Genomic DNA, 10,361 nt, shown 5'->3' with positions numbered 1-10,361 from the left:
TCGCCGCTGTAAACTGTAGATGTGCTGCTGATAACATGATACTGTATGGTGATCTGTTAGTGATCTATTAGTGATCGTTCTGTCCCATCATTCTTTCTCAGACGGTGGAAAGAGGCCGGGAAACAAGTGTTGAACAACTTCAGTATTGTCGATCAAACTCATTTAGCGTCCTGAGATCAGCGCATGTAAATACAACCGAAACACTTTTGCGTGATGTGCAATATGTTAGCATTTTGGGCCCCATTTTAAACTTTGCCTAGGCGTAGGGCCCCACTTTGCCTAAAACCGGCCCTGCCTACAAGTGTACAAAGATATTATACAGTCACCATGTGACAAGTGGGCCTGTGTAACTTCAAATGCCAGGGCTGAATTTTAGTCCCAGTCCGGCCCTCCCGCCCACACACTTCCCTCCTCCCGAACTGCAGCGTTTCTCGGACCCACATCCGCATCTAAACTGCAGATCTTTTTTACATCTGCGGTTTTGCTGCGGATGTGCCCGACTCCATAAAAGTCTATGGGTGCAGAAATGCTGCAGTTCGGCACAAAAGAAGTGACATGCTGCAGAGAAAAAAAAAGCTGCGTTTCGGTGCGGCTTTTTCCGCAGCATGTGCACAAGTCTGTGGCTCCCATAGACTTACATTGGTTGTGCACTACACTGTGGATTTGATGCAATACTGTGCAGCAAAAAACCCTGCGGATCTGCAATCAAATCCACAACGTGTGCACACAGCCTTAGCATTTAGTGAACCAGCAAAAAAGCCAAGCAAAAAACAAGCGTCGGATTGCACTTTTTTTGCAATTTCAGTGCACTTTGCCTTATTTTGCATATGTTTTCTGTTACACGACATGGTAAAACCAATGGTGTCGTTCAAAAGTAGAACTTGTCCCGCAAAAGATAAGCCCCCACATGGCCATATTGATGGAAAAATTATGGCTCTGGAAAGAAGGGGAGCGATAAACGAAAACAAAAAAGCTCCAGGGGTGAAGGGGTTTAGAAACATGGATATGGACATATCTATGGAAATAGACATAGATATATCTGTATGTATCTATCTATCTATCTATCTATCTATCTATCTATCTATCTATCTATCTATCTATCTATCTATCTATCTATCTATCTATCCCTCTATCTGTGTGTAATGGAGTGTGGGTTCGACAGATGTAAAAGAGGAGGTTGGACAGAAATGACATCACAAATCTTTTTGAAGCTAGAGGAGGGAGAGGAGGGAGGGGTTGGGTGTGTTTTGGAGTGGGTGTGCTAGGTTCCTGCTTAGTGGCAGTGCAATGCATCATGGAACGTGTAGTATTAGAGCACAGTAACTCAGGAGAAAGGAAGTTGTCGATTAACCTCATGAGAGCTGAATCCAGCACTGAAAATGTGCTGCTACAGCATGATAAAAGGTAATATTGCTAAAATAAAGACAATGGATGTTTTCAGTGGCACATAATAGCAAGATTTATGGAAAAAAAAAAAAGGTTATTGTAGTGGACAACTTCTTTAACATACAATTTGTATATTCTCTGAATCTGAGTTTGTTGGTAACTTTGGATGCCTCATTGGTATAATAATCTTTAGAATAGCAATTTCTTTTTGTTCTAATGAGTTCCCCCAACAAGAATATTCTTATGCGGAGGGTGGAAAGAATTTGCCTCCAGGATGACGTTTATATCTGTCCATTTTTTATAGGGAAGTATGGAAATTTTACCTGTATTGATGTCACCAGATAGATTTACATCAAGGTAATTAATAGATGTAGTAAAGAGGCAATATATAAACCAAAGATTAAAATTATTATTGTTAATGTAAGTAATAAAGTTTTTTGCCTCCGCTTCAGGTCGTCAATATAGCGACCATAAAATTCAATATGTTCATGAAAACTATTATTTTGAGAGAACAAAAGAAAATCTTCAAACGGCAACCACCAAGTTAGGAAGGGAGGGGGAGACTTTGCCTCCCATGCTAACTCCCTTTGTAGGAAAAAATGACCTGCAAAGGAAAAATAATTATGTGACAACAAAAAGAGACTGGCAAAATTAAAAAATCCATCTCTCTATTATAAATGCTATACCTGTCCTAAATAAAATTGAACAGGATATAGCAGCATCATGAGGAATGGAAGGATAAAGATTAACCCCTTCACCCCCGGAGCTTTTTCCGTTTTTCCGTTTTCGTTTTTCGCTCCCCTCCTTCCCAGAGCCATAACTTTTTTATTTTTCCGTCAATTTGGCCATGTGAGGGCTTATTTTTTGCGGGACAAGTTGTACTTTTGAACGACATAATTGGTTTTAGCATGTCGTGTACTAGAAAACGGGAAAAAAATTCCAAGTGCAGTGAAATTGCAAAAAAAGTGCAATCCCACACTTGTTTTTTGCTTGCCTATTTTGCTAGGTTCACTAAATGCTAAAACTGACCTGCCATTATGATTCTCCAGGTCACTACGAGTTAATAGACACCTAACATGACACCTAACATAAACTTTGCAAAAAACAAAACAAAACAAAATTGTGCCATTTTCCGATACTCGTAGTGTCTCCATTTTTCGTGATCTGGGGTCAGGTGAGGGCTTATTTTTTGCGTGCCGAGCTGGCGTTTTTAATGATAGCATGTTGGTGCAGATACGTTCTTTTGATCGCCCGTTATTGCATTTTAATGCAATGTCGTGGCGACCAAAAAAACGTAAATCTGGCGTTTCGAATTTTTTTCTCATTACGCCATTTAGCGATCAGGTTAATGCTTTTTTTTTATTGATAGATCGGGCGATTCTGAACGCGGCGATACCAAATATGTGTAGGTTGGGTTTTTTGTTAATTGATTTATTTTGATTGGGGCGAAAGGGGGGTGATTTAAACTTTTATATTTTTTTAATTTTTTTCACATTTTTAAAAACTTTTTTTTTTTTACTTTTGCCATGCTTCTATAGCCTCCATGGGAGGCTAGAAGCAGGCACAGCCCGATCGGCTCTGCTATGCAGCAGTGATCATAAGATCGCTGCTACACAGCAGATTTGCAGGGCGGGGCGCTCACAGCCACCGGCAATCAGTAACCATAGAGGTCTCAAGGACCTCTATGGTTACAATGGAGGAGCATCGCCGACCCCCGATCATGTGACGGGGGTCGGCGATGCGCTCATATCCGGCCGCACGGCCGGATGCGGTAGTTAAATGCCGCTGTCTGCGTTTGACAGCGGCATTTAACTAATAGGCACGCGCAGATCGCGATTCTGCTCGCGCCTATTGCGGGCACATGTCAGCTGTTCAAAACAGCTGACATGTCCCGGCTTTGATGTGCGCTCACCGCCGGAGCGCACATCAAAGCGGGGGTCCCGACATGTGACGTACTATACCGTCACATGTCGGGAAGGGGTTAATAACATCACAGCTCAACCACTGAAAAGACCATTCCAGGAGTGTTTGTCTAGAGGGGGGGCTGTATGGGCGCAGCTAAAAGGAAGCCCCCACATGACTGCGTTGCCATGGGGAGCAGTGCAGTATCTTTTTGAAATTAAACAAAGGGGTCCCAGGATTGGTAGAATAGGAATGGGGGAGGGGATTTTGTGGAAAGGGAAGGGGGGGGGCTTTGAAAGTGCGGGAAGGGGAATCAGTTGGTCAGAGACAGGCAAAGTGAGTGGACCTGCTGCTGGGGGCAGCGGGAGCCAGGACAGCGGGAGCCAGGGCAGGAGTACCAGGAGGACGAGGCCGCCCGAGAGGCTGTCCCCCGATGTCACACCGCGCGGCAGGCGCAGGCCACGGAGCCCCTCCGGGGACCCTGCGGGGGCTGGGGGACGTAGTGCAGCTACCTTGCCCGCCCCCTCTCTGGCAGTAATCCACCCGGCGGCGATGAGGTGCTGCGAGAGCTGTGCAGGCGCGGCAGGACGCCGGCGCTGCACAGGATGTCAGGGCCACACTTCCGGTTCGGCCTAACAGTGGGCGCGGGGGCGCCGCAGCGCCGGGATCTACAGCGCATACCCACCGGGGAGCTGCTCCAGCGGCGGCGGCGACACCAGGGACGGAGCGAGGGAGGTGCCCAGCAGCGGCGGCATCATCCAAGAGCCAGGAGCCGGGAAGGACTGCGGGGGGTGCACCAGGACCTCAGCCGCACGGTGCACCTGGCTCTGGGACAGGATGGCACAGCAGGATGTCGGCCAGGCCGGCGGCATCATTGCGGCAGGGAGCGGGTCGCGGTCGCGCCGCGGGAGCGGCGCCCAGAGGGGACAGTCCAGCTGCGGTATGCAGGGGATCCACGCAAGCTGCAAGATCCAGATCCAGCAGGAGGTCGAGGGAACAGTCACCTTCGCCAGTCTCGGTCCCCCCTGGTGACGTGGAGGCCAGGGGCGCGGGCCTGGGGCAGACGAGTGGCAGCGACGACTCCGGGAACGAGCATCATGCTGAAGGGGACCGGCAGGATTCAGGAAGCACGGCGGTTGGGGAGACAGCACCTGCGCAGCCCTGTGAGTATACATCCAGTCTTTTTCCGGTGCCGGGGGTTTCGGGGTTAGTTGAGCGGGATGGGGGTGTTGGTGAGGTTCCGGGTGTTAGAGAGCTTTAGGCGGGTATGTCGCAGATTTTGAGGAGATTGGATGGCGGGGTTGCGGATAGTGTGGGAGCGTCGCCCGCTGGGGCTTGGGTGTCGGTTGCTGGTTGTGGAGTAGGGGGTCCGAGCGAGATTGCGAGTTCTGGTAGCGGGCCTCCGTCTTCAGCGGCTGGGGTGCCGGTGCAAACGGAAATGGGGAAGGGTGATTCCGTTAAGCTAGACGATATGGCACAAGGCGAGGTCTACGTGTGTTTTGAGGGCCCGCTGGGGGCCCATTTGAAGAAGGAGGTGTAGGAAAAGATTTGGAAAGACGACTACGTAGAGATTTTCTCTCTCCTTCCTTTAGAAAAATTTAATTTGGATAAAGGAAAGAAAGACAATAGTAAAAAGGAGGAGGAAGAAAAGAGGCGTTGGCGCCTTATTCCTCAGACGTTCGTTAACTGGCAGCAGGCATTTGCCATTCTGGCGAGTGTTATAGGGGAGAAATTCCCTGAGAATTGCTCAGGCCTTTTTTGTTATTTGGATGCTATTGGTGAAGAGCATCGTATCTACGGGGGCCAGGCTTGGCTGCGATACGATGAACAGTTCAGGCAGCGCAAAGCGGTTGAAGGTGATGGCCCCGGTGCGATACGGGCAGTCCTTTCAAGGGGGCAGGGGGGTAGCAATCAGCAGTCAGGACAAGGTGGAGGAGGACAGGGGTCACAGGGGGCAAAGGAAAGGACGGGGACATGCTGGCAGTTTAACGACGGCCAGTGTAAGTATGGCGCCACCTGTAAGTTTAAACACATGTGCTCCCATTGCAACGGGGCCTCACATGGGGCTGCTAAGTGTTTCAAGAAATCGCGGGGTAAGCCACCCGTGGGTGGCGGTCAAGGGGGAGACTCCGGTGAGGCTTCAAAAGATGGCCCCTTATCTAAATAGATACCCGGATTATCACAAGGCGGAGGTTATTAGTGATGGTTTTCTTGAGGGGTTTAAGATCCCTCACCCGACGCATGTTGTCCCCTTTTCTACAAAAAACTTGAGATCGGCTAGTTTGCATTCGGAGGTTGTTTTGGCTAAATTGGCAAAAGAGGTCGAATTGGGAAGAATGGCGGGGCCGTTTAGTTCGCTGCCTATGGCTGATGTAATTGTTTCCCCGCTTGGGGTGGTGCCCAAGAAGGAGCCGAATAAGTTCCGGCTAATTCAGCACCTGTCTTATCCCAAGGGATCCTCGGTTAATGATGGGATTGCGGAAGAGTTGTGCTCCGTTGTTTACACCTCTTTCAATGCGCCTGTCCAGTGGGTGCGCAGGTACGGGCCTGGGGCCTTGTTGGCAAAAACAGACATCAAGTCGGCTTTTCGGCTTTTGCCGGTGCACCCGCAGAGCATTCCTTTGTTAGGTTGTTGGTGGGAGGGGGGTTTTTACTTGGATAGGTGTTTGCCTATGGGATGTTCGATTTCTTGTGCATTGTTTGAGACTTTCAGTACCTTTTTGGAATGGGTAGTGAGAGATGTTTCGGCTGTTCCTTCGGTCATTCACTACTTGGATGACTTTTTGTTTGTCGGTCCACCGGATTCTGCGGTGTGTGGTCATCTACTTGCTACCATGGAATGGGTGGCCGGACAGTTTGGTGTTCCTTTGGCGCAGGATAAAACGGAGGGCCCCTGCAAGGTCTTGAGTTTTCTAGGGATTCTCATTCATTCCGAAAAAGTGGAATATAGGTTGCTGGACGATAAGTTGCTGTTGCTTAAGCAGGAGGTGGGCAGGATCGGAAAATTGCAGAAGGCAACTCTGAAGGAGTTGCAGTCGTTGCTGGGCCGCCTGAATTTTGCTTGCCGTATTATGCCGATGGGCAGGATTTTTTGCCGCAGATTGTCCAGGGCGATGGCAGGAGTCCGGTCAGCCCATAATTTTATCCGTTTGGGTAGAGAGCATAAAGACGACCTTCTTGTTTGGCAACGTTTTTTGGAAAGCTATAATGGCAGGTCGCTTATTCAGCGGGAGGATCTCAATGCCTTTGACTGCGTGATCTACACGGACGCAGCGGGTGGAGTTGGTTATGGGGCCTATTGTGGAGGGAAATGGAGTGTGGGGGTGTGGCCTGAAGATTGGCGAAAGAAGGGGCTTACCAAGAATTTGACGTTGTTAGAACTGTTCCCAATTGTGGTGTCTGTGTTTATTTGGGGCGACAATTTTAGGGACCGGCGTGTACTTTTTCATTGCGATAACTCGAGCGTGGTGCCCGTGATTAACAGCTTATCTTCTTCTTCCCCCCCAGTAATCAGGCTGGTCAGGGAATTGGTGTTAAGATGCTTAGAGTTGAATGCATGGATTTCGGCGGTGCACACGTGCTAGGCGTTCAAAACAATATAGCTGACGCTTTGTCTCGTTTGCAGTGGGACCGTTTCCGGGAATTGGCTCCAGATTCGGAGGCGACAGGAGCGGCATGTCCTTTGCATCTGTGGCAGGTTGTTACGGAAGGGGAGGCCGACTGATTCAAGCTTCAGTGTCAAACAGGACTTGGTTAGATTATACGGTGTCATGGGCCATGTGGGAAGGTTGGTTGGCTCAATGTGGCCCGGCTGAGTCTGATGGCGATAGGACAATGGCGGTATTGGCCCTGATAGGTAAGGTGGTGGAATGGGGTTGGTCGGTGTCTAGGTTAAACAAGTTTATAGCAGGTTTGGTTTTCGGTTTTCAGCTGCAAGGGTTAAGGGATGTTACAAAGGACTTTGTAATAAGGCAGGTGTTGAAGGGTTTTCACAAAGGTAATGTAACTTTTGATAAGCGTAGGCCCATTTCTTTTGGGATGTTGCAGCGGTTAGGTGAGGTCTTAGGTTTCATTTGTTCTTCTCAGTTCGAGGTGGTACTGTTTCGGTTGGCCTTTTCTTTAGCATTTTTTGGTGCTTTGCGTTTGGGAGAATTGGTTTCCCCGAGCAGGGACAGGTTGGGTGGTCTTTTGGCGGAAGATGTGTTTTTTTGGGATGGTGGTATCGCTTTTTGGATAAGGCGTTCAAAGACGGACCAGCTGGGCAGGGGAAAGAAAGTAGTGTTAGGAAGGGTGGATGGTAGCGGGATGTGCCCGCAACACTGTTTGGAAGCATATTGGAGTTTGTGCCTGGTCAGGTCAGGCCCTTTGTTACAACACCAAGAAGGGGATTTTCTGTCACGTTTCCAGTTTGTGGCTATTTTGAAGAAGGGCTTGGAATATCTGGGTGTTAACCCGGATAATTTCGGTTCGCACTCTTTTCAGATTGGGGCCGCGTCCGAGGCCGATGGTTAGGGCTTGGGGCCGGATGTGATTAAGAAAATAGGCAGATGGAGTTCTAATCGTTACCTGTCTTATGTGCAACATTGATTCGGCGATGCTGGGGTGTGTGTTTTTTGGCGTTTGTTAATTGTGGTTATTTATGTTTTCCAGGTCGGCCCCCCTCCTTGGCTTGGATTGTTGGACACTCTTTCGTTTACTGGGGTGCCCTCCGGGCTGATGCTAGGTCGAATGGTAGGCAACTGGGTTTTGGTCGGGAGGCAGTGGTCATTCATTGGATGGGTCATCGTGGTATGTTGTGGCGTAACTTGTTGTCGGAATTCTCCCGCGACGCCCGTTTGGATCGCCCCCCCGGACATCTTGGTGGTTCACTTGGGAGGTAATGATTTGGGGGCGAAACCAGTGAGAGAACTGATTCGGGATATCCATTTCGATTTGTTGAGACTGTGGGTTTCTTTTCCTGGTATACTGACGGTGTGGTCGGACATTGTGCCACGCCGGAAGTGGCGGGAGGCCCGTTTGTTATGATCCCAATGGCAAAGGATCTCAGAGATTACAGCAAAGTCTGCAAACATAAATACCAGCTCATAAAGACGTGGTAACTAGGCTGACCATATACCTGATCCTAGCACAAACACTAACAGTAGCCGGGGAACGTGCCTACGTTGATCCTAGACGTCTCGCGCCAGCCGGAGAACTAACTAACCCTATAAGTAATACAAGCCCCCAACAAATAATAACGGTGAGGTAAGAAGAAAAGACAAACGTAAGAATGAACTAGATTTTAGCAAAGAGAGGCCCACTGACTAATAGCAGAAAATAGTAAGATGACTTATATGGTCAGCAAAAAACCCTGCAAAATATCCACGCTGAATATCCAAGAACCCCCAAACCGACTAACGGTGAGGGGGGAGAATATCAGCCCCCTAGAGCTTCCAGCAATATCAGGAATCACATTTTATACAAGCTGGACAAAAATATGAACAAAGCAAAATAACAAAAATAAGAAAGCAGGACTTAGCTTATCTTGCAAGGAACCAGGACCTGAAGACAGGAGCAAACAGAAATGAACTGATTACAACGATGCCAGGCACTGGACTGAGAATCCAGGAAGTTTAAATAGCAACACCCCAGGCCTAACGAAGCAGGTGAGTACCAACCTGGTAAAAGACAATCCAAGTGCCAAATCACTAGTGACCACAAGAGGGAGCCAAGAAGTATAGTTCACAACAGTACCCCCCCTTTAAGGAGGGGTCACCGAACCCTCACCAAGACCACCAGGGCGACCAGGATGAGCAGCGTGGAAGGCACGAACCAAATCGGCCGCATGAACATCAGAGGCGGCCACCCAGGAATTATCCTCCTGACCATAGCCCTTCCATTTGACCAAATACTGAAGCCTCCGTCTAGAGAGACGAGAATCCACCACGTACTCCAACTCGCCCTCAACCAACACCGGAGCAGGAGGCTCAACAGCAGGAACCACAGGCACAACGTACCGCCGCAACAAAGACCTATGGAACACGTTGTGAATGGCAAATGACACCGGAAGATCCAAACGAAAAGAAACCGGGTTAAGAACTTCCAAAATTTTATAAGGACCAATAAAGCGAGGCTTAAACTTAGGAGAGGAAACCTTCAGAGGGACATACCGAGAAGACAACCAAACCAAATCCCCAACACGAAGTCGGGGGCCCACACCGCGGCGGCGGTTGGCAAAACGCTGAGCCTTCTCCTGTGACAACTTCAAGTTGTCCACCACATGATTCCAAATCCGCTGCAACCTATCCACCACGGACAGTCAGAAGACTCAACATGACCCGAGGAGAAACGAGGATGAAAACCAGAGTTGCAGAAGAATGGCGAAACCAAAGTAGCGGAACTAGCCCGATTATTAAGGGCAAACTCCGCCAATGGCAAGAAGGTCACCCAATCATCCTGGTCCGCAGAAACAAAACATCTCAAAAAAGCCTCTAGTGTCTGATTAGTTCGCATCGTTTGACCATTAGTCTAAGGATGGCAGGCAGATGAAAACGACAAATCAATGCCCATTTTAGCACAAAAAGATCGCCAGAATCTGGACACAAACTGGGATCCTCTGTCGGACATGATATTCTCCAGAATGCCGTGTAAACGAACCACATTCTGAAAAAACAAAGGAACCAGATCGGAAGAGGAAGGCAACTTAGGCAAGGGTACCAAATGGACCATCTTGGAAAAACGATCACACACCACCCAGATGACAGCCATTCCTTGAGACACCGGAAGATCAGAAATGAAATCCATGGAAATGTGTGTCCAAGGCCTCTTCGGGACGGGCAAGGGCAGAAGCAACCCGCTAGCATGAGAACAACAAGGCTTAGCCCGAGCACAAGTCCCACAGGACTGCACAAATGACCGCACATCCCGTGACAAGGAAGGCCACCAAAAGGACCTAGCCACCAAATTTCGGGTACCAAAAATTCCCGGATGCCCTGCCAACACCGAGGAATGAACCTCGGAAATGACTTTGCTGGTCCATTTATCAGGAACAAACAGTCTGTCGGGTGGACAAGAGTCAGGTCTACCAGCCTGAA

Source organism: Ranitomeya variabilis, chromosome 2 (assembly GCF_051348905.1).
Source record: "Ranitomeya variabilis isolate aRanVar5 chromosome 2, aRanVar5.hap1, whole genome shotgun sequence".
Taxonomy (NCBI): Eukaryota; Metazoa; Chordata; class Amphibia; order Anura; family Dendrobatidae; genus Ranitomeya; species Ranitomeya variabilis.
The sequence above is the reverse complement of the archived record's forward strand: the minus strand, read 5'-3'. Positions refer to the sequence as shown.